Source organism: Eufriesea mexicana, unplaced genomic scaffold (genome assembly GCF_001483705.2).
Source record: "Eufriesea mexicana isolate 0111107269 unplaced genomic scaffold, ASM148370v2 scaffold325, whole genome shotgun sequence".
In the NCBI taxonomy this organism is placed as follows: Eukaryota; Metazoa; Arthropoda; class Insecta; order Hymenoptera; family Apidae; genus Eufriesea; species Eufriesea mexicana.
Window position 1 is genome coordinate 1759107 of NW_016908500.1, and position 6646 is coordinate 1765752.

The following is a 6646-nucleotide window of genomic DNA, read 5'->3' on the forward strand; positions in this document are numbered from 1 at the left end:
AATAAATATATATATATAAAGTTCTATATTGTTATAATAATTTCCTCTCCACGTTATTATAAAAGATGCCATCGACTTTATAGCTGAGAAGCTTTAAATGCAAAAGATATTAAACAAAATTTAGTTGCAGTAAGTTGGTAATAAGTAATACACGTGGTAGTAATAACGAAAGATATTATACTGAATTTTTGAGTTGGAGTTCTTTCTTAAAATACGTATAGCGTTCGAATACTTTTGTGACACACTGTACATAAGTTAGGCCATTTTCATAATCACCTGTATATTTGAGATATTAACTTTTCGATACTATTAGTGACTATAGTCACCTATCTGACGTTTGCAGTACACTAACCGTGACTATAGGCAACCAACGTCTGGCACTCGTGGTATGTCAATCTTAATTAACAAATCTTTAAAATTTCCCATTAATTCATAACTTTGATGAAGCAGAACATGTCTACGCATCAAAAGGATTAAACAGAATTAATTCCTAGTAAACTGGTAGTGAATAATAATTAAAGAATCAAATTAAAATTCGGTGTCAATAAATAATTTTTTATCAAATTTTTTATCAAATTTTTCATCGTTTAGCGTTAAATACCTACAGCTGTAATACCTATATACATAGATAATACATAGGATATTCCTCCTTTCCACAATTTTACAATGACTTCTCGTTTGGATAAAGATGTTTCACGTTTCCTATGCTTCATTTTGATACTTTCTACCGACTGTCTCAAGCGAATTATTAGAAGTTAAAAAATACAGTAGATCTCATCACATTCATTCGTTTCATCATTTAGTTATTTTATATTTTATTATATTCGTTTGCATGCATTTTATCTAACATGCACATCGATGGACATACACCTTTGTGTCCAAATTTTCCGATAAGTTCTAATATTTTGTTTAACTTTTCATTGTATACAGTAACTACGAATTTCACAAAACGTCGGCTTATTTTGTATTAACCCTTTGCACTAGAGAGGGCCCTTCAGTCGCCATTTGATAAAATTTCAAACATCGATATTTGTAGCGTGGCGTGGATCAAAATGAGCTCCAAATCAGCGGAGGGGGCAGCGTGGTATACTTGTGTTGCCCCTTTTCTCAGTGTGCCGAATCTTTACGAGACACTGAGCACTTAGGTGTTGTAATAAAGCGCAGTTTGTCTTGGTTATATTTACACTTTATTACACGATTATGATTCGTTTATGTGTGTGATTGGTGCGTGTGCTGTATCGTCTCCGTCTCTGCCGTTTTTCGTCTTGTCTTTCGTCTCCCGTTTTCTGTCTTCTCGTTTTCCCCCAACTACCGTCTTACGTCTTCGAGCTCTAGTTCACGTCTGATGTGTCTTGTCTGAGCTCCAAAACCGTCTGATGTTTTCTGCGTGAATTCTCGCTAACGTCATCCGATGTGTTCTGTTTGATTTCTCCAAACCGTCTTATGTCTTCGACTTCTCACGATCGTCTGATGTCTTGTTTCATAATTTGTTGATCCTCAAGAAGGACAGCGAGGCGCGTCTTTCAAGTATTATTCCTGTCGCAGCAATATTAACACTAGATTTACGGATGTTGATTATATACCTATTTTCACTGAAGTTATCCAATTTCACTCATATAAGAAAATTGAAGTTTTTTGCAAAAAAATAGTTCCAAATCAATTTAAATGAAAGATTTATTGTTAAAAAATTCATTGAAAACAGGTTTTACATATAAAATTTATTTGCAATACATTTTCCGCAAACATTTCTATTACATTTAGCACAAAGGCTAGTACATCTATTGCTATTATATAATTCTTAAAGTTGACAATTCTTGCGTGTGTCAGTAGTATGAATTTTTGTCAATGGAATGGAAGTGTTCTACACATCTTCTGTGTATTTACTTCTTAGCTCTTCAGCCAATTGGAAAATAAAATCTTTTCTTGAAATATTTACTCGAGTGGTCTCTTTATATAGAATCCAAGCATTGATAGCTGCTAAATCTAAAATATTATAGAAAACTTGTAGAAGCCATCTGCGAGAGCCTGCTTCAAGGCTATATTTTCGGTCCATTTGGTCAAGTATATCCACGCCATACTTGATGCAATTATAAAATGTTACCGTTCCCAGAATAAGATTTTTATTTTTTTCAATTATTATATTTTTATGTTTTGAACTTAGTAGTGAAACTTTTTTATTAGGCTTGCTTTTATAAATGGTTGCAAAAGTTGCCCGGGCCTGATGTAAGCTATAAATTTCACGTGTTATGCGATTAACTGTTAAATCAATTTATGAGTCAAATTGGCTCACAACCGTAGAAATAGGTATACCACATTCGATAATGCGAAATGAAAGAGTCTGCAGGGGAGAGGAATCAATATTTACATATATTTCTTTACGTGACTAAAAACCAATATGTGTTTTTAAAAAATAATATTTAAGTTTTATATATATACGGTAATCAAATTTTTAATGAGTCAAAGTGGCTCAGTCTGTAAATCTAGTGTTAATTAATATCTGAAATTTAAGATAATGTAACGGTGTGAGAGGTATCGAAATCAAACAGTTCTACGTGTTAATTATTATAGATCTTTTATTTACTGCTCAAAAAAATATCATCAACTCTATAGTAGAAAATCTTTGAACTCCTATCCTTTTTTAGCTAAAAAGTCGTCGAATGTAGAGGATTAATAATGATTAATTTCTATATTTTGTATTTTAATTTTGCCTGTACTTTTTCTTTCTTTTCCCTATACATATTGCGATAGGCGGACGAACATTTATGCAGCCGACTGTACGTACAATCGTTGAAGAACAGACTATCGAAAAACTTCAAAATGGTACATACGAATGCAGACAGTTCTGAGTGTCGACGACTTCTACAGTGTCATTTGGGCATCAGTTGGAGCTTCCACTTGATACAATAATTTACTAACACGATTCAACCAGCAACCGACTATACCTTCTAGAGGGGGCGTCACGTGAGGGTACATTCTTGAGGGGGCGCCGCGTGAGGGTACATTCTTGAGGGGACTTCGCGTGGGGATATCTCCTTGAGACGACATCATGCTGGCCAACTTCGACCAGATGCGTATCGTTGGTTTTTCCCAGCAACCGCTGTGGTATGCTATTCACATTTTTAACTCGTATTTTCGAAACCTTTGCTTATAGCAGTCTCCTTGGACACAGAATTTGTCTTCATCCGGTAATTATCCTTTTGACAATATTTATGCGAGTTTATAACTTTCAGGTGATGTATGCTTTTAGGATAGTGTCATAAAGAAAACAGTGAATTCGTGTGACTAATTTCAGCGTGGAAGGAATGGTTCATTCGAAGTGCTCAATTGCGTTGTAACATATTTAACGTTACTTAAATTTTGTTTGATATAAAATATAATGTTATAATAGGAATTATTCCACGAATATTTTAATTTTTCATAATTTGTTTTAATAATATTTGGAACATGATTTCTAAATTTTATTTTAAATTTTATTTTCACACTCTTATTTTACCTTTTAGCGTATCTTAAAGTTATATTATGTAATGGATCATGAGAATTATAAATTCTGGAGACATGCTTTTGGCTTTTAAATAACACGTATATATAAAAGATTTAACCTTGAATCTATATTATTATAAAATTTCTATACAGACATTCTAAAACTCTTTAGCTATCTGATATAATAATATTTGCTTTATTATCTTTTCCTATAAATACTGAAAAATGATTAAAAACGTAATGTTAAATAATTAATAAATTTTAACAATTATTGAAAGTTTGAAAGCAAAAGTAGATATTAAAAAACTTCAAATTATTATAAGATTTCTATACAGACATTCTAAAACTCTTTAGCTATCTGATATAATAATATTTACTTTATTATCTTTTCCCATAAATACTGAAAAATAATTAAAAACGTATTGTTAAATACTTAACAAATTTTAATAATTATTGAAAGTTTGAAAGAAAAAGTAGATATTAAAAAATTTCAAATTATTATAAGATTTCTATACAAACATTCTAAAACTCTTTAGCTATCTGATATAATAATATTTGCTTTATTATCTTTTCCCATAAATACTGAAAAATGATTAAAAACGTAATGTTAAATACTTAATAAATTTTAATAATAATTGAAAGTTTGAAAGAAAAAGTAGATATTAAAAAACTTCAAATCATTACATATTTTTAAAAAAAAAATAAACTGTTAAAAATTGAACAATTTTATAGATATAAATATTTTTTAAAAATATTTCTTTCAACTGTCGATGTGAAATTTTGAATGTACAATTTGGATAAAGTTGGGAATGCTTGATTATTCGGATAAACTATTACTTCACACTGAAATAATTATCGAATATTGTAACACATTATCTCGGTGGTCGGGTCTTAACGGAAGAAACTGATTACCTAACAGATGACTCGTTATCAGGAGCTGGTGTTAAAAAAGTATTTGAAAGTCTGTCGTCAGAAACGTGCTAATTGAATTATTTAATAATGAATGATACATAGTAATGCCATTAACAAATTATATTTATAAATTATAACACGATATTTATCAATACGTCATTTTATTTTAAATAAATAAATAGAATTTTAGAGAAAGATAAAATATTATAGAAACTATTATTGCTATAATTATTACAATTTGGTTGAAAACGTCTGTAGATAAAAAATAATATTTTTAAAATAAAATAATATTCCTTAATACTTTATAGTGATTCATTTTTATGTAAAATAAATTCGGAAGAATTAAAATATTACGTAAAATTATTGTAAGTATAATTATAATTTGATTAAATTTTATTGCAAATATGATGGTATCTCATTCATTATTATCGTTGACGTGATAAATAATACCATAGAACAAATACAATAATTATATACTTTTCGAAATATCACCACATTGTTGAATTAATTATTCAATACTAATGACTCTTACTTATCGCTATCATAATATATTACGTAAGATCATTAAGAATAAACTTGTAGTAAATTCCACTGGAATACTACTGAATGAAAATTACGCATACAATTGATACTTAATTTTATTTATTCGCTAATCGCTTTAATCGGTAATGAACAAATATTTCAACGGAATATTTTTACACTGTTACGTAATTACTTTTTGTAATCGAATAAGGAAGATATAATGTATAATTAAAAAATATTTTTACACACGATGTTTATTGTTCTGTTATAATTTAAAAACTGAATTCTTGCGAAGCGGCATAGGTCCAATATTGAAATATTACAATAAATATGATTTTTAAATGAAACAAAGTAAAGTGAAGTAAAATTGAATAAAATAATATGAATAACAAGGCAAAATAAAAAAAAACATAAAATAGAATAAAATAAAATAAAATAATATAAAATAAGCAAATGACATAAAATAAAATAATATAAAATAAGAAAATAAAATAAACTAAAATGATACAAAATAAGAAAATAAAATAATATAAAGTAAGGAAATGACATAAAATAAAATAATATAAAATGAGAAAATAAAATAAAATATGCCAGACATTTTCACTCACTATACGAGTAATAATATAAAATAAGAAAATAACAAAATAAAATAAAATAATATAAAATAAGGAAATGACATAAAATAAAATAATACAAAATAAGAAAAAATAAAATGTGCCATGCATTTTCACTCATTACACGAATTGGACACAGAAATTACAGAAACTAAACACGAAAGTTAAACGCGATCAAACGATGGCGAGTATTAAAGTAAGAGGTACGCAGTAAATTCAGATTACGAGATCTTGAATCTTTGTTCGCTTCTTACGCGTGGGAGCAAGAGTCACCGTAGCCGGAACACGAACCATTATGTTCTCTCTCACAACCGGGAAATGACGACTACGCGCCGTAGAAAAGAGGAACATACCAGGAAGGTTCTCCGACGATCATGACACACGTATGCACTTGGTGCAACTGTTCTGATCATTATCTGACACATTTTACATCTATTCTTCTCTACGTGACACAACAGTTTTATACTCTAGTTGCTCAGCAATTACAGAGATTTATATTTTAAATGTTTTTTTCCTCTATAAATCTTTTACTTTCTTACTTTACTCAATCTTTTTTCGCTTGCTTTCCTATTATTCTTATTGAATTATTCGGAAATTTTGTTTTCTACTAACACAGGCATTTGTTGTGTTTTTAACCACCAACCTCGTTCTAAACCGTTTTGTTATTATATATTTCGACAGCTAACATTTCAAGGGTTATTTTCAAAAAATTCTGTTTGATTCTGAGCAATTGTATTTTTTTCTTTTTTGTCAAGTATGAAAAATCGAAAGCAGTATTTTCTGCACATTTTGCTTTTTATGACAGAAAAGGTAAGAATGCTGTTCAAGCAAGAAAAGAATTGTGTAACGTGCGTGGATATGTGCTGATAAAATACCAACGTCAAAACTGGTTTGCAAAATTTCGTTCCGGTAATTTCGGTATTGAAAATGTTCCGGAAGGCTAGTTAAATTTGATGAAGATAAATGAAGGTATTGATTGAAGCAAACAGCTAAATAACAACACGAGAAAACGGTAAGAGATTAAATTTGTCGAATTCGACTGCTTATGATCACGTGAAACGACTTGGTTTCGTTCCAAAACTCGATTTAAAATATCAAATTTATTAATTATATATATA